The 18285-nt window shown below is 42.6% G+C and overlaps 1 pseudogene; it reads right to left on the reverse strand.

Annotated features, from left to right (window-relative positions):
* Positions 1-3367: 3367 nt before the first annotated feature.
* LOC105879168 (large ribosomal subunit protein eL19-like) lies at positions 3368-4675 on the reverse strand (annotated as a pseudogene).
* Between the last annotated feature and the right edge of the window lie 13610 nt (positions 4676-18285).

An 18285-nucleotide genomic window follows, 5' to 3' on the forward strand; every position in this document is an offset into this window, starting at 1 on the left:
GCGACAGAAGTTGAAATTTGCAGGCCACTAAGCAACAGCCTGTAATGCACTATGAATTCAGATTTTCCAACAAAAATCTGCAAATAGCACGCATTATTGCATTGCCTTTTTGTGTGTTAACAGTGCTAATTTGTTGTAGTCATTCAACAAATATTTGTTGAGCACCTAAGTCTTGCCAGTCATTTAAACATTTAAAGTGCTGCAAAATCACCTCCACCTCCTCTTCACGCAAAGTGTCGAACAAGGGGAGTGGCCCGGGCCTCTCTTAACCTCCAAGAGAGTCTGAATTGGCCTTGCAAGGAACTCAGTAGTTGCCGGAGGGTGCAATAAGAACTCCGGTAGTTGTACATGTAGGCTGCTAGGGGAACTAAGGAGCGGCTTCACCCAGGCTGGGGAAGTCAGAGAGGACTTCCTGGAGAAGTGGAGAGATCAACTGAATCATGAAAGACTACAGGATTCACCAGGATGTGAGGTGCTTCAGCCAAGATTCCACCACGAGCAAAGTGAGAATCAGAAAGCCAGGCAGAGAGTGCATGTTCTGATAGAGGAATGGCAAGTGGGTCAGTATAACTGAGAAGGAGGGGATGGGAGCTGAGCTAGAGCAGTGGGTATGGGGGCCAGATCACACTCCTAACAAAAATAACAGCCGCGAGGTATGCCTCACACCAACCCTCCCAGGTAGGTCATCACTTGCCTTTACAGAAGAGGAAAATGATGCCCAGGAAGGAGAGGCGCCCTGCTAGTGACAGGGTTGGGAGGAGCTGGCTTTGAGGAGCCAGCCTGCCCTCTCAAGGTCTCTCTCCAGGCTCCAAATGCTCTCAGCATCCCCAAGCGCCCACCACTTTCTCTCCACTCCCAAAGCCTGTGTCCCTTGTAGGGACTGGTAGAGAGACTGTGGCAGACAGAGACCCTTGCTTGTCCCCCAATACTCAGTCTCTCCTTCTTCCATAATATAGTCACACAGGCCACACACACAACGGTGGTCCCATAAAATTATTAATGGAGCTGAAAAATTCTTATTACCTAGTGATGATGCTTGATGATCCATCCTGACCATGTGTAGGCCTATGCTAATGTGTGTGTTTGCATTTTAGTTTTTAACAAAGAGTTTAAAGATAAAATAAACAAATAAAATTTAAATATAGAAAAAGTTTATAGAATAAGGGTATAAAGAAAGAAAATATTTTTGTATAGCTGTACAATGTGTTTGTGTTTTAAGCTAAGTGTGTTTACAAAAACCTACAAATGTTTTTTAAAAATTTAAAAGTTTACAACGTAAACAAGTTACAGTAAGCTAAGATTAATTTTTTTAATCTAAGAAATGTTTAGCTGAGTGTGGAGGCTCACATCTGTAAGCTCAGCTACTTGGGAGGCTGAGGCAGGAGAATCACCTAGAGGCCAGGAATTCAAGGCTAGCCTGGGCAACATATCAAGATCCTGTCTTAAAAAAAATTTTTTTTTTTTAAATTAGCCAAGCGTGGCTCAGGCCTATAGTCCTAGATACTCAGGAGGCCAAAGTGGGAGAATAGCATGAGCCCAGGAGTTCAACGCTGCAGTAAGCTATGATTATACTACTGCACTCTAGCGTATGCAACAAAGAGAGACTCTGTCTCTTTAAAAAATAAATAAATAAATTTAGTGTAGCCCAAAGTATATAGTGTTTATAAATTGTATGGTAGCCTACAGTAATGTCCTAGGCCTTCACATTCACTTACCACTCACCAACTGACTTACCCAGAGCAACTTCCAATCCTGCAAGCGCCATTCATCGTAAGTATCCTATACAAGTATACCATATTTTATTGTTTATACCATATTTTTACTGTACCTTTTCTTTGTTTATATATGTTTAGATACACAAATACTTACCATTATGTTACAATTGCCTACAGTATTCAGCAGTAACAGGAATGTAACATGCTGTATGGGTTTGTAGCCTGGGAGCAATAGGCTATACCACAAAGCCTAGATGTGCAGTAGGCTATACCATCTAGGCTTGTGTAAGTATGTGTAATGTTCACACAATGACAAAATCACCTATACCATATTTTCAGAACATATCCCTGTCCTTAACTGACCAGTTACTGCAAGAGAATTGAAGCCCAGGGCATTTGAAACAAAGACTACTTTTCCCTGCCTCCCTTACAGCAAAAATCAACAGTGGTGCCCTGAGCTTCTAGAAATCCATGATTCAGTAGCACTTTTGAGGCAATTACTCCTCTCCTAATATCCCCCACGTGTCAGTTCTTCACGGGGCAGACATGGCAAACTCCCTCCTCAATATCCATTCTTCACTTCTTACTTTCTAAGACAACCCAGATTTTGTAGAGGGAGGCAATGTGCCAAGCCAAACTACTCACTTTCCCAGAGGCCACCTGCAGGGGCATCACATGACACAATTCTGACCAATGAGATATGGGAGGAAATAGTCACATGACATGATTCTGGCCATTGAGATATAGGAGGAAGTCAGCTAGAGAGTCCATCAGGTTTTTGCTTTTCAGATGCAGAAATCATCCCCTTCCTCAGCCTCTTGTTTCCTTCCTTCTGTCAGGTTACTCTGAGGCTGGAGCTTGAGCACAGGGCCAAGATACAGAGAGAGGAAAAAAAGAAGCAGCACTCCCCCTGAACTGCCTTGCTCCAGCCTTCTTATGTGGGAAAAATAACCCTCGTACTGGTTTAAGACACTCTTGGTCAGGGTTGTTACATGCAATTGAATGGACCACAAATAGACACACTATTCTTTCCAAAGAAAAGCCTCAAAAATCAATCTGGCCAACCTTACCTAATACAGGGCATTATAGCAGAAAGAGGGTGGGTTTTGGCATCAGTCAACCTGAGTTTGAGTTTCAGAACTTCCATTTATATTAGCCACTGACCTTGAGCAACTTTGTGGACTTAGATTATGTATTGCAAAATTAGAAGTTGTTTTGTAGTAAAAAGAAGATATAGTGCCTGGCATATGGGGAGTCATTAATACATGAACATTGAGGTAATTCTTATCTACCAGTTTCTAGCCTCCATCAAATGGATCCCTGGCCAATATGTAGGCTCAGAATCATATATTCACCTCTCAGTTTTACTTCTTACACAAATATTTTTGCTTATTCAAATCTTAGATGCTTTGTAACAGCAAACTCAATCTGAAAGTTTCATTAAAAAAACCACCATTTGCCTAGCTTCTTGTTTCTTCATTTCATAGACTATAAGTGCACTACCCAGAATTTTTAAACATGAAAAGAATAAAAGCACATGCTTTATTGTGACCAGTCATGAACTATATCACTGGTACACTAACTTAACAGGTACAGGTGCAAATTTCTATTTGACTTGTAACTCTTTTTAAATAAGAAACTCTGTTAATGCTTCTAGGGTTTTTGTTTTGTTTTGTTTTTTGAGGCAAGCAGACAAAGTCTTGTTTTATTCAAATGATTCACCTGTTATGACCGAGGCCACTATGTACAGACAAGAGGGGTTGTGTTTTACTTCTTGGTCTCTTCCTCTTTGGACAGAGTCTTGATGCTCTCCTCCTTCTTGGCCTGGAGGCGCTCTTCACGGGGCTTTCCTGCTTCCTTGGTCTTAGACCCGCGGGCCTCAGCCTGATCAGCCAGGAGCTTCTGGTGGGCTCTGTCTGCCTTCAGCTTGTGAATGTGTTCCATGAGAATCCGCTTATTTCTGAACCCATTCCCCTTCACCTTCAGGTATAGGCTGTGATACACGTGGCAGTCAATCTTCTTAGACTCACCATATCTTCTCCGTAGCCTGTGCAGAATCCTCACCCTCCTCACCCAGGTTACCTTCTCAGGCATTCGAGCATGGGCTGTACCCTTTCCCTTACCTATGCCCATAAGCCTGCCCTTCCGGCGGGCCAAGCTGTTTTTCTGGCATCGAGCTCGGGAATGGACAGTCACAGGCTTGTGGATGATCAGCCCATCTTTGATCAGCTTCTGGATCTGCTGATGGGAGTTGGCGTTGGCGATTTCATTAGTCTCATTGGGGTCCAACCAGGCCTTCTCTTTGCCACAGCAAGGACACCAGAGGCAAGCCTCTTCTGAGGCCGGGGCATACTCATGGCTCCGGCCACAGCAGCAATAGGAAAGAACTCCGTTTCTAGGTCTTTATTTTTAATCACCAAACAAGATATTTTAATAGTCCAGAAACATGTTTTTGTTGAAGTTGAGTAGCATTAAGAATTAATATTCGCCTAATTTAAAAAATAACATGGGCTGGGCGCAGTGGCTCACACCTGTAATCCTAGCACTCTAGGAGGCGGAGGCAGGAAGATGGCTTGAACTCAGGAGTTTGAGACCAGCTTGAGCAAGAGCGAGACCCCATCTCTACTATAAATAGAAAGAAATTAGCCAAAGAACTAAAAATAGAAAAAATGAGCCGGGCATGGTGGCTCGTGCCTATAGTCCCAGCTACTCTGGAGGCTGAGGCAGGAGGATCACTTGAGCCCAGGAGTTTGAGGTTGCTGTGAGCTAGGCTGACGCCACGGCACTCTAGCTCAGGCAACAGAGTGAGACTCTGTCTCAAAAAATTAAATTAAATTAAATTAAAAAAAATAACACATGCTTTCAATCACTACAGAAGTTTTTAAATTAAAAAAAAATGGATATACCATAATATCTTTAACCTGTCTCTATTATTACAAATTGAGGTTATCTCTAGTTTCCCTCAGTTACAAACAACAGGCTTTGAACATCTTCGTCCCTACATACACTTTTGTTCCTTTGTGTAATCCGACCACTTCTTCCCACTCCACTCTCCACTATCCCCTTTTCCCCGACAAGGTCAAGTCCACACCACCATCCATCTCTTGACTGAATCATTGGAATAGCCTCCTGAATGGCCCTCTTTCAACCCATTTTCAACACAGCTGCTGGAATAGTCATGTTAAAATGGGGGTCAAATGATATTCCTCTCTGCTTAAAACCTTTCAATGAGTGCTTCCCACTTGTCCTGAGTAGAAACCAAAGTTCTGGCCAGGCACAGTGGCTGACAGCACTTTGGGAGGCCGAGCCAGGAGGATCCCTTAAGACTAGGGAGTTCAAGACCAGCCTTGGCAACTTATCAAGATCATCTCTACAAAAAAATAAAACGATTAGCTGGGTGTGGTGGTGCACACTTACAGTCCTAGCTACTTGTACTTGGGAGGCTGAGGCAGGAGGATCATCAGAGCCCAGGAGTTCTAGCTATGATCTTGCCACTGCACTCTAGCTTGGGCAATGGAATAAGACCCTGTCTCTAACATAATAATAATAATAAATAAATAAAAATTTTAAAAAACAAAGTTCCTACAATGGCCAACAAAGCTACACTGTCTCTATTGCCATTACCTCTCTGAACCATCCCCTTCCATGTTGCAGTCTGTATTCTGCTCAAGCCACAATAGTTTCCTTGCCAGTTGCCCTAATATGTTGGGTAAGCTTCTGCCTCAGGGCCTTTGCACTTGCTGTTTCCTCTTTTTGGAACTCTCTTCTTCCAAATACTACATTAGTTAATTCCTCACCTCCTTCATGTCTTTATTCACATATAAGTCTTTCCTGATCACTGGTCTCAAGTTATAATGTGCCTGATAACCTCCTAGCCCCTTTCCTTGCTTTCTGCTTCCAGTTAGGACTTCTCACCTTCTAAGATACTGTATTTTATGTGTTTGCATTCTTTACTGTCTATGTCCCCATCACTCTTCCACCCACAGTATGACTCCAAGAGTGTAGGAATTTTTGTTTTGTTTATTGCAGTATCTCCAGCACCTAGCACAGTGTTTAATAAATACTTGTTAAATGGATGAAAATCTGTTTAAATATGTAAGGTAAGTTCCTATTAATAGAAGTAGAATTTCTGGGTCACAGGGATTCATGCTTAAAAATTACATTAATAATTGACACTGATAAAAATTGCCCTTTCAAAAGATTGGAACAGTGGGAGGGGTGCGGGTATATACATACATAATGAGTGAGATGTGCACCATCTGGGGGATGGTCACGCTGGAAACTCAGACTTGTGGGGGGAGGGGGAAAGGGTATTTTTTGAAACCTTAAAATTTGTACCCCCATAGGTACTACAGTAATAGGGTATTGGGCAGGTGGGATGGGGGAGGGGCGGGTATATACATACATAATGAGTGAGATGTGCACCATCTGGGGGATGGTCATGATGGAGACTCAGACTTTTGGGGGGAAGGGAGAAATGGGCATTTATTGAAACCTTAAAATCTGTACCCCCATAATATGCCGAAATAAAAAAAAATTTGTACCCCCATAATATGCTGGAAAAAAAAAGATTGGAACAACATTCCTTTCAACTGTGTGTGAGCATCTGTATACTTAAAGCTTGTCAAACACACATCTTCCTTCCATTTTATTTGACCAGTTTATCAGTCAAAGTCTTAATAACAAACAACAGAATCCACTCTAGCTAATTTAAGCAGAAAAATAGTTTTTAAAAAGGGAAGCTCACAGAATCTCTGGACAGAATAGAGAGCCAGGCTTGCCTCTGCAGACAGGAACGATGCCAAGTCGTACCTTGCTGTGGCTCCAGTGAAGGCCCCCTGGACTACCTGATTGTCTACATCGATGGTGACAACCCTGAAACTCATTCTGCTCTGCAACTATAATTCTTGCTATTGTTACCTTTGTTCAATATTTAAATGGAGTTGGTACTCACCAACAATCCATTAAGGCAAAGTCTTTCCCATTCTTGAATTCTTTATCTTAAACTGTCTCTTTTTTTTGTTGTTGTTGAGACAGACACTCACTCTGTTGCCAGGACTAGAGTGCTGTGGCGTCAGCCTAGCTCACAGCAACCTCAAACTCCTGGGCTCAAGCAATCCTTCTGCCTCAGCCTCCCAAGTACCTGGGACTATAGGCACGTGCCACAATGCCTGGCTAATCTTTTCTATATATTTTTAGTTGGCAAATTAATCTATTTCTATTTTTAGCAGAGACGTGGTTTCGCTCTTGCTCGGGCTGGTTTTGAACTCCTGACCTTGAGCAATCCACCCACCTCTGCCTCCCAGAGTGCTAGGATTACAGGTGTGACCCACCTCACCTGCCCACCGCTCTCATATTAATATCTCCTCCTGAAGATACTTTGCAAGGAATATATAGGTTCCTTTTATATTCTTTGAGTGAAATATTTTTCTCAAATATTCTTTGGTGTCTACCACTTTTTAAAGTTATACTATGTGTATAATTTAAATTGCATTCCCTCTGTATTTAACTCATTTCTATATGCGAACAACTATATCTGTTTCTTTTGTTCAAAAACAATTTGGAGAGGCTCAGTGGATTAAGCTGGAGTAGCTGGCAGCTTCAAGTTGAAAATGTTGCCCCAGGACACTCTTTACAAGTTAACTATGTTGTCTTTTTTCTCAGTGAGACAGTTTCCCTCTAGTTGAGCAAGTTGTCCAAGTAGGAGGTTGTTTTGGCCAGCTATAAAGATTCCTAGATAGTAGATGTTTTATCTTGGGATTTTGTATTTGACTCTGCTTACTGGACTGTGGTCAGCACCTGCAAAACCAGTTTTGGTTTCCTCTCCTCACTACTACCTTGAAGCAACTTCGCCAAGTTAGAATCCAAAGCACAGAGGGGAAAAACGAATTGTGAATTCAGTTGTATCATCAGCCCCACCTTCCTCATCCTCAGCTCCCACTTTCCTCTTGATCTGCCCGCAATTCTGTTGCTATTGGATTTGTTTTGTTTTTGTTTTTAATGGTTAACATTTAGGGAGGGTTAACATGGGCCAGACATGGTTCAAATTTTTTACATGTATTGCCTCACTTAGTCTTTAAAACTATCCCAGGTTTTATGATCCCCATTTTATAGATGAGGAGCCTGAGGCACAGAGAGATTGAATAACTTGCTCAAGCCACACAGCTTGTAAATGACAGAACCAGGAACTGAGTGTCTGGAGCCACTGCACTCTACCATGCTTGTTGTAATGAAAGAACCGCTTGCACAAGATCTGGAGAACCACATTTCTTCATAGCCTGGGGTTTGGAGGTTGTAGTTATTTCCTTGTCTAACCTTTTTATTGTTGTTGTTGTTATTCTTTTGTTCATATCAGTGGATTTCCTGGAGAAGCCCAGTATATACACACTGTACTTCAACTTTTGCCAGAAGTCTCTAGTAGCATTATTTTCAAATACATTGCAAAGTAACTGTCAATTCCCCTACCCCAGGTGTTCTACAGCTGTTCTGTGCAATACAGTAGCCACTAATTACATATGGCTATTAAACCCCTAAAATATTCCTGGTCCAAATTGAGATATGCTATACCTGTAAAATGCACACTGTATTTCAAAGACTTAGTACAAAAGATAGAATGTAAAATATCTTGATAATTTTTTCTATTGACAAATTGAAATCATAACATTTTGAACATATTAGGTTAACTTAAATATACTATTACAGTTAATTTCACTTATTTCTTCTTTTTAAAGTGTGGCTAGGCCAGACGCTGTGGCTCATGCCTGTAATCCTAGCACTCTAGAAGGCCAAGGTGGGCGGATCATTTGAGCTCAGGAGTTTGAGACCAGCCAGAGCAAGAGCGAGACCCTGTCTCTACTAAAAATAGAAATAAATTAATTGGCCAACTATAAATATATAGAAAAAATTAGCTGGGCATAGTGGCACATGCCTGTAGTCCCAGCTACTTGGGAGGCTGAGGCAGAAGGATCGTTTGAGCCTAACAGTTTGAGATTGCTGTGAGCTAGGCTGACGCCACGGCACTCTAGCCTGGGCAACAAAGTGAGACTCTCTCTTAAAAAAATAAAATAAAAATAAAAAGTGTGGCTACTAGAAAATGTAAAATTATATGTGTGTCTCATATTTTGAATGGATGGTGCTGCTCTAGGGTTTCTTTTCACATAGCAATGGCTTAGTCACGACGGGGAAGGAAATAGGGATCCACAAACATGTGACTTAATGACAGCAGTGGTGGATATGTGATGGGGAGAACCGTAGTCAGGGGGGTACGCTCAAGATGCTGACATGTAGAACCACTACATTCTCCTTGTCCACAATCCAAACTTTCTCCATGTGTTGCATATTTTGAATGAAACTATCAACTTAGCTGGTAAATGGTGTCCCCAGCAGCTGAGAGGCCTAGACAAAAGAGTACCAGCAAGGGATCCACCTGCATGGGTCCCTCTGGGGTGGCCTTCAATGACATAACCACAGTGTGAAAGTTTAAGAGGTTTCAGTACTTATAGACCCTGGAGGGTACACGGCATGCCTAGAGGCTGGGAACTAGCAGTACATGTTGAGGAATAGGGTGTGGGTCACTTTAAGTTCACCTGCATGTTCCATTTAAAGGAAGTGGCAGGAAAGTGGGGAGCCCAGCCCGTGAGGCGAGGCAGCAGAGATGCCTCTAAGTTTTATCTCTGGGCACAAGCTGGATCCGTTTGTGTGGAGCATAGTATTAGAATTGTGTCAAGGGTGACCAAGCCCTGCTTCTGGTGTGAGAAAGTCAAACTTATATTTTAAAATGGATGCTGAGGCAACATAACATTATAAGCACTCACTACAATACACCCCTGGTGCCTAGGCATCATATTCAAAAGTAAGGGAGTTGCAGCTGAGTGGTGATCTACTGACCGTTAGGGGGAAAGTGTGGTTGTGCCAGTCGTGTTCAGAGACTCGGGAGGGAGAGACTGTGGGGGAAGTAGGAGAAGACATCAGGGAGTGGGGCGTCCTCTCCCCAGGGGATCAAAGGGTTGACTGATACAGGGCCGGTGCCTCCTGGGGAAAGCAATCACCTTCAGTAATTTTAGTAACCTGTGTCAGAGTTCCCTTTAGATCCTGTAGTGTCGGGGTGGCAGAGAGTAAAGAGTACACCAGGATCATGGGCTAGGCAGACAGTGAGTTCAGGAGGAAAAACACACGTCCTCTGTCCATTTTCTGCCTTAGGAGAGGCAGTCCATGGGCACCGATGGGTGCATGTGTAGTGTAAGGGGTGAAGCCGTCTCCAACGTCGAGGTCTTGGGTTGGAGAGATGTCGCTTAAGGCAACGTCATCTCCAGTGGTGAGATTTTGGGCCGGGGTGATGTTCTTTGGAATGAGGGTATCCACTCAGGGTGACGTGGGCTTCAACATTTTTCATAACTGATTGAAGTAATGGTCTACTGGACTGTTTGAACCTCCAGTTTTAAACCAATGAAAGCACCGAAACCACTAGTGATGAGACCAACAACCAACAGAACAGTGTGCGGCTTCCCCTGACAGGGTTTGTTCTGGGTGAATTTAGGTTCAGACAGGTCCTATGCTAGATGAGCAGGAGCCTGGCCTGTGGGGCAGTCCGTGGTCACGAGTCCCCAAGGAGTGTGTGTCCTCCACCTGGCCTAAGCCCTCAGGAGACGAGGGTGAGATCAAAAATTTATAAAAAATAGGGTAAGGCCTGAGGCAAACTAGAGCACTTTAGGAGTGTATTCGTGGTACTGGAATTTGTGAAGATGCTGTGGAGGACATCCGTATGTCTCTCAGCTACACGGGTTCTTTGGGCTCTATCAGGACATGAAAATCCTAGGGATTGTCTCCTTCAGGAGCCCAGCACAGGGCATGCTAACAAGTGAGAGGTGTGCCTTGGTCGATATTAGTCCTGTCCCTAACTCTGGAGGGAATAGGCGTGAACTAGCAAGGCCTGGCATTGCAGCCTTAGTACACATGGAAATGTGTGATTTTGATTTATACTTTGGGTGTCTGTGAGGCAAGAGATTCTCAGAATTTTTTACTTTGGCGGGAATGGAAAAATGTCTAAGTAACGGGCTAATAGTTTATAATAAATATGAAGATGCGACCGTATGTTCACCAATATTTGACATCAGAAGCCCTGGAGCAACTAGTGACCATCCTAAATGGCCCAGAGACTCCAGGAGGCATCACAAAGGATTGCTAAAGCCTCTACAGTGAAGGAGTTCTTTTTTTGAGACAGAGTCTCACTTTGTTGCCCAGGCTAGAGTGAGTGCCGTGGCGTCAGCCTAGCTCACAGCAACCTCAAACTCCTGGGCTCAAGCGATCCTTCTGCCTCAGCCTCCTGAGTAGCTGGGACTACAGGCATGCGCCACCATGCCCAGCTAATTTTTTCTATATATTTATAGTTGGCCAATTAATTTCTTTCTATTTTTAGTAGAGACAGGGTCTGTTCTTGCTCAGTCTGGTTTCAAACTCCTGACCTTGAGTGATCCTCCTGCCTTGGCCTCCCAGAGAACTAGGATTACAGGCGTGATCCACCATGCCCAGCCCTACAGGTGTTTTTTTGAGAGCATTAACAGAAGTTATTATTATTTTTGCTTTTTATATATTTTGTAGAGACAGGGTCTTGCTTGATCACCCAGGCCGGAGTGGAGTGGAACGATCATAAATCACTGTACTGGAACTACTGGCCTCAAGCGATACTCATTCCTCCGCCTCCCAAAGAGCCACCGCACCTGGCCATGTTGATTTTAATTTAGAAGTAAAATTTGTAAATGAAGAATACGTTGCCACTAGAGCACAAAAGTACTAAGAAATATTGGACTTAAATGTCCTTACTGCCTGCATTAGATGAATCTCCTTCGAGGAGGATGTCCTCAATGTAATGTTATACCTGTGCTCCTAGAGAAGGTGATGCCATTAAGATCTCGTCTGCAAAGACTGTGTCAGGTGACAAAGCTGTGGAGGTCCCCCATGGGTAGTCTGGAAGAGCGTGTTGTGTCCGTTCAGAGGTGGAGGCACACTGCAGGGAAAGGCTGTTGAAATAGGCACTAAACAGGACATGTTAGCCAAGTCTAGAAGAGCAAAATATTTACTAGTTGATGATTGATTAGAACCAGTAATTTTAATAATATCAGGTGCTGGGTATGAGGGCCCTGATGGATGAGACCACAGCATTAAGGTTGTGGTCATCCATCATAAGGCGCCCTTGATATGTCTTCTCCCCACCCCCAGATTTGGCAACAGGGAAAAATTGAGCTGTTAAATGGAGAGGTAGTAGAGATAACTACCTTTTATTTATTTATTTATTAGTTTTGGTTGGGATTTATTTATTTATTTACTTATTTTAGCGTATTATGGGGGTACAAGTGTTAAGGTTACATATATTGCTCCCCGTGCCCCCCTCCCCCCTCGAGTAAGAGCTTCAAGCGTGTCCATCCCCCAAACATTGCACATCTTACTCGTCGAACCACCTTTTATTAATTAGGTCTTATATAATAAATTTTAAATCTGAGGCCTTGCTTTAACTTATGTTGGGCCATATTAACTATCTTCATTGGAAGATGACGGGGTCCCATTTTATTAAGCCAATTTGGAAGAGCCAAAAACTAACTTTAATCTTAATTTATTACTTACTGTGTCAGTGCATTGATGTCCAACATGGAATATTTTACAGTAATGTGTATATGACTGTGGGAAATACAGGCAAGGATACAGCTAAGGTGAGGCATACTCTTTTTTTTTTTCCTACTTAGTTATGCTCTCAAGATTATAGGGGCAGAGTGTTTAAATTTAGTGGGATCCCCAGTTATAACTATACTGTGAGCCCCAGTATTGATCGAGTCCATACATTTTTGTTCATTAGCGCATTTTAGCACAGCAGCTAGGAATGCAGCAACGAAGGAGGCGCTTGCCTCTGCAGCACTTGCTCTCGCCGGGCACCACGGGGACTCAGGCAGAGTCTCCCGCATTGCACTTCAGGCTTAGGCCATTTGGTCCTTTTACCCTGGCTCCACTTCACCAAAGCAATAAAGCCCAGTGTTGTGTCACCCCATCTGCCTAGTTCCAAGGGGAAACCCCCGTCCCCTGCAGGCTGACGGCTGGTGCTCTGTGCCCTGTAAGGTGAAGGCAGCGTTCCGCCACAGCGGGCCAGCTCGCTCCGGCTCAACACCAGGACCTTGCCGTTTATGGCCAGCACTTTCCTGATCACTGGTGAGACCAGTGAGACCCCAGGGCACCGGAACAATTACACCTGGCTCAAGGGACAACATGCTCTCAAACAGTGTCTGGCTGCTGAGGGTTTCCATGACCCCAGGAAGGGCAGCTGGCAGCACCAGCAAGCGGTAGGGTCGTCCCAGACTGTTGGGGCTCTCTGACACAAAAAGTAAGGCATTTCTTGGGGTTGTGACCAAGGCACTATCACAAGCCTACCAACTAGGCCAATTAATAATGAAGCTGGGCATGGTGGCTCATGCCTATAATCCCTGCAAAAGCAGGGAGGATAGCTTGAAGCCAGGAGTTCCAGACCAGCCTGAGCAAAATAGCAAGACCCTGTCTCTACAAAAATTAGAAAAATTAGGTGTGTGTGGTGGCATACCTATAGTCCCAGCTACTCGGGAGGCTGAGGCAGGAGGATGGCTTGAACCCAGGAGTTTGAGGGCTCAGTAAGCTACACGATTGTATCGTTGCACTCCAATCTGGGTGACAGGGTGAGACCTTGTCTTTTTTTTATTTTTTATTTTTCTATTTCGGCATATTATGGGGGTACAGATTTTAAAGTTTCAATAAATGCCCTTCCCCCCCTCCCCCCACAAGTCTGAGTCTCCAGCGTGACCATCCCTCAGATGGTGCGCCTATCACTCGTTATGTATGTATATACCCACCCCCCCACCCCCCTCCCCAATACCCTATTACTGTAGTACCTATGTGTCCACTTAGGTGCTACTCAGTTAATACCAGTTTGCTGGAGAATATATCTGGTGCTTGTTTTTCCATTCTTGGGATACTTCACTTAGTAATATGGGTTCCAGCTCTAACCAGGAAAATATAAGATGTGCTATATCACCATTGTTTCTTAGAGCTGAATAGTACTCCATGGTATACATATACCACATTTTATTAATCCATTCTTGAATTGATGGGCACTTGGGCTGTTTCCACAGCCTTGCGATTACCTTGTCTTTTAAAAAAAGTTGAAAGCATACTCCTAAATATGCATAATTAATACAGAATCTTTTTTCATGGTTTAAGTTCCAAACATGTTACTTACCATAACAATTTCTCCCTTTTAAAATATAACGAATGTCTCTTGGCTGGAACCCATCTGTAGGAGGTAAGCTTACAAGATGCACTCTACAATAAGAAAAACAATATAGAGCTTTTAATTTGGCTAAAAAAACAGGCTAAATTCATGGTAGGCAGTAGCTTTACAACTTGAGAGTTTCCAGTTTATTTCTCTAAAGGAAAGATTTGGTGCAAAGTCCAAATCTGATGGTCAGTGCCTTGAGCCCACAGGAACCTAACCTTATCAGTAACAGGTTTCTCAACATCTGCTGTTTTCCTGTGAAAGTGTGCACACATAGCTCTGAAACCAGGATGTCAAGTGAGTGGCACTGATGAATTGACAGGCACCCTTTATTTTATTTTTTCTTGCGGGAGTACTTGTTAACTCCAGCATGGAGGGTAAGAGTGGATCCCTGCGGGGCATACTCCCTGGCTTCAACTCCTGGGTGCCTTAGAAAGAGTTTTTTTAATACCTTGATAAGCTTTTTTTTTTTTTTTTAATCTGTACAGTAGGAACAATAAGGCATATCTCTGCTTTCGCCATACCTGGCCCAAAGGAAGGCCCCGGTAAATGTTAGTTGTTGTTTTTACAGCAAACTCCTGCTTATTCTTAGTTGTTTGACACTTTACACATTCTCTAGCTAATTAATATTCTGACTTCTACATATAGCATGAGAAATGACCAATTTTCAGGTAATTAAATTATTGTCTTTGTCTTAGACCCAACTCTTAAGGTCTGTGTTGTTAAATAAAAATTACAGGAGGCCATTGTTTTGGACTAGGTTTCTTTACTAGGCCCTAAAAGATCAAAATGGAGTTGCCTGTAATAAAATTCCATGTCATCAAACCCAAACTATGTTGTCTGATCTTCAGAGAAATCAGTAGAGAGAGGTAACAGGCAATTTCCCCCACAGGCCAGTTTAAATCTTCAATAGTAAGGAAGTTCCCCTGCTTTAATGCTTACACAAAAGAAGTAAACTGAAATCAACCTGATATTAATTAATCAGTCATTTTTCTATCACTCTGCCTGCCTGTCCTTGCCTCAGAAGAAAAGTAGCTGTGAAACTACTAACAGACTCTTTGTTCTTTGCTTCTGTTTTTTTTCAGCTCTTCTCTGTCTATAAAGCCAACCTCTTCTTTTCAGCTCATTGGAACACTTATTTTATTTTATAGGATAAACTGTTGCCTGCTTCTGGAATTGCAAATAAAGCCAATTAAACTAAATTTGTTGTAACTTTGTGTTTTTTTTAGCAATCCCTTTCTGACCAAATAGTTTTGTCTTTTGACAGTGTATTATTTATCTTTGAATCCTCAGTGTCTAGCATTACATGCAGCTCATAATCTTTTTAAAAAGTTATGTTGATTATAACAAAATACACCTAAAATTAAAAGTCCAGCATTGCCCTTGTGGCTATAAAAGGATTAGGACACTGGTCTGAATATATTAATATAAGCAATGTGTAACATGAAATGATGTGGCTTTTGTGTTTACCTTTCTTGGGGATCTCATCCAACAAACATTTATTAGGTTCCTTCTGTGAAGAAAGTATTGAGCGACAGGTGCCTCATCAGAGAACAAAACAGACACAGTTCCTATGCCTTAGAGCTTATTTTTAACAAGGGAGACAGCTTTCCAAGACTAACTGCAAAATTAGGTATCAGTAACTGCAGAGGCCACAGAGGGTACCGAGGGAGCAGACCAGGGCACACCTTGAGTGAGCGTAGGGGCCTCCTGAGGAAGTGATCCGCAGAGTGATAGCAGAGGCATGAGCAGCCAAGGCTGGGCAAAGAGCGGGAAAGAAGACAAAGGGTGAGCTTTCTGGGCACTGAAAACAGCCTGAAGGCCGCAGGACTAGAAGAGACAACAAAAAAGGATGGTTTGACTAGGTCTGGAGCTGGGGAATAGCAAACTGGGATGGAGAAGTTGCAGAAGTTGGAGAAGTCAGCAGAGATCAGTTCACATGGGGCCTTGCAAGCTATGTGAAGGATTTAGAATTTTATTCTGAATGTTGTGAAAAGACACCCCACCCCCAAGCTATGACTTCTGGAATTTGCTTCAAATAATTCAAGAACACTGGGGAAAGCAGATGGGGTATATATGAAACAAAATTAGCCATTCATTGATCGGGTGATGGGGACGCCATAGTTCATTGTACTCTCAATTTTTGTGAATATTTGAAATTTGTTATAATTAATAAAAAAGAGGGGGAAAATCCCTCCAGCTACAGTGAAGAGAAAGGACTGTAGACTGTAGAGATGTGAGGAGACCAGTCTTTGCTGTGGACCAGATGAGAGAGAAGATAAAGCCTTGAACTAAGATGGTAGCAGCAGAGTTTAAGGGAAATGAATAAATCCTAGTGACACCGAGAACTTGGTGATTGATTAGATGCAAGGAAGAGGAAGTGGGAGAAGTCATGAAATGGTCACTATTTTCTGGCTTGAGCAAGTAGGTGAAGAAGCTCTCATGAGAATGAGTGACCTGCCAAGGGAGGATTCTGGTATAGTCTTAATACTTCCTCCCTCTAACTTCCTCTATCTACCATCTAAGGTTTAAATTTATTTAACAAACATTTGTTGCATTCTTACTATGTGCCAAGCATTGTATGGCAATGTGGGGTAGGGTAAAGAGGAACAGGCAGTTATGCATACAATAAGCTCTTTTTTTTATTTATATGAATTTAAAATAAATTATTTTTTCTCTCTCTTTTTTTTTTATTATCACAAGACTTTTGTGGTGCTCAAACAATAAGCTCTTAATTGTCTGGGAAAGGGGAGGCATTTTGCATACATTACCTATAACCCCCACAGCAGCCCTGCAGAGTAGATATTATTTTATATTTTATAGATAAGGAAACTGTGGTTTGGAGAGGTTACAGAACTTGTCCAAGGACAGAGATGAAAGCCAAGTCAAATTATTGGTTCTAATGCTTGTGGTCTTTCCTCTACACAATACTGACTCAAAGGAGTGCTGAAAAGGCAGATGAAGAAGTTCCAAAGACAATTCCATCCATTTCACAATTGTTTTTCTCAGATTTGTACCAAGGCTGAAAACCACAGTTTCATGGTCCCAGGCTAATGCCAATGTGCTGCCTTGAAATTAATATATGAAAATTCTGAGATGAGTCAAGCCAGTTCATCACTTCCATCATAAAGAGCCACAACTATGTCTGAATCAAGTGAAATTATCTTTCCCCAGATGGTATGTTTAGCCCTTTAAATCTGATTACTGGAATGACGTAGGGGAGTTGTGTGTGTTTCTTCTCCGGAGGACAGCACTGTTACTGTGTCAGGGGTAGCAGCAGGCAAAACGCCTAGCACTTTCTCTTCCCTGCTGTAATTCCAGTAACAGTAGAAAGTGACTGTTTTCTCAGATATTTATATACCTGCATTTATTTATTTTTTAAATCTAGGCAAGTATTTAGATAGTAAAAGATAACCAAATGGAAAGTTTGTTTCAATGACATATGGTAAAATATACGGATACTTTCCTCTTAACTTTTTTATTATGGAAAATTTTAAATGTGCAAAACAAAAAAAAAAAAGAAAAAGAATAGCATAGTGAGCCCCTATGTTCCAGCTTAAACAATTATTAACTCATGCGTGGTCTTGTTTCGACCACCTCCTCCCACATGTTTTGGTCCGAAGCAAATCCCAGACATCTTAAAATATTTCAGTATGCATCTCTAAAGATAAGGACTCTTTGGACCAAGTGTTTTGTCAAGAATTTCCTGAGACTAGTTTGTGGGAAAATTGCCAAGAAGTGGCAGAGATGTTTTGCAGAAAGCTGCACTTCTCTTTGCGGGGCTTGGGGGTGGGGAGTGAGGTCAGAGGTGATGGTAAGGCCCATGGGGAGAGACTTTGGTGAGGATTTAAATGGTCTCTGCAGCACTAGAACCCACTTGTGGCAAGTCAGTCCTGTGGTTTGTGAATGCTGGGACTTCGTAACTCACACTCTTTGTTTTTTTTTTTTTTTTTTTTTTTTTGAGACAATCTCACTCTGTTGCCTGGGCTAGAGTGCCGTGGCGTCAGCCTAGCTCATGGCAACCTCAAACTCCTGGGCTCAAGCAATCCTCCTACTTCAGCCTCCCAAGTAGCTGGGACTACAGGTGTGTACCACCACGCCTGGCTAATTTTTTCTATTTTTTTTTTTTTTTGGCAGAGACAGGGTCTTACTCTTGCTCAGGCTGATCTTGAACTCTTGAGCTCAAGCGATCCTCCTGCCTTGGCCTCCCAGAGTGCTAGGATTACAGGTGTAGCCACCATGCCTAGCCCTACACTCTCATTGTCAGCTTTCTCTGCATTTGGT

The sequence above is a fragment of the Microcebus murinus genome, chromosome 1 (assembly GCF_040939455.1).
Source record: "Microcebus murinus isolate Inina chromosome 1, M.murinus_Inina_mat1.0, whole genome shotgun sequence".
In the NCBI taxonomy this organism is placed as follows: Eukaryota; Metazoa; Chordata; class Mammalia; order Primates; family Cheirogaleidae; genus Microcebus; species Microcebus murinus.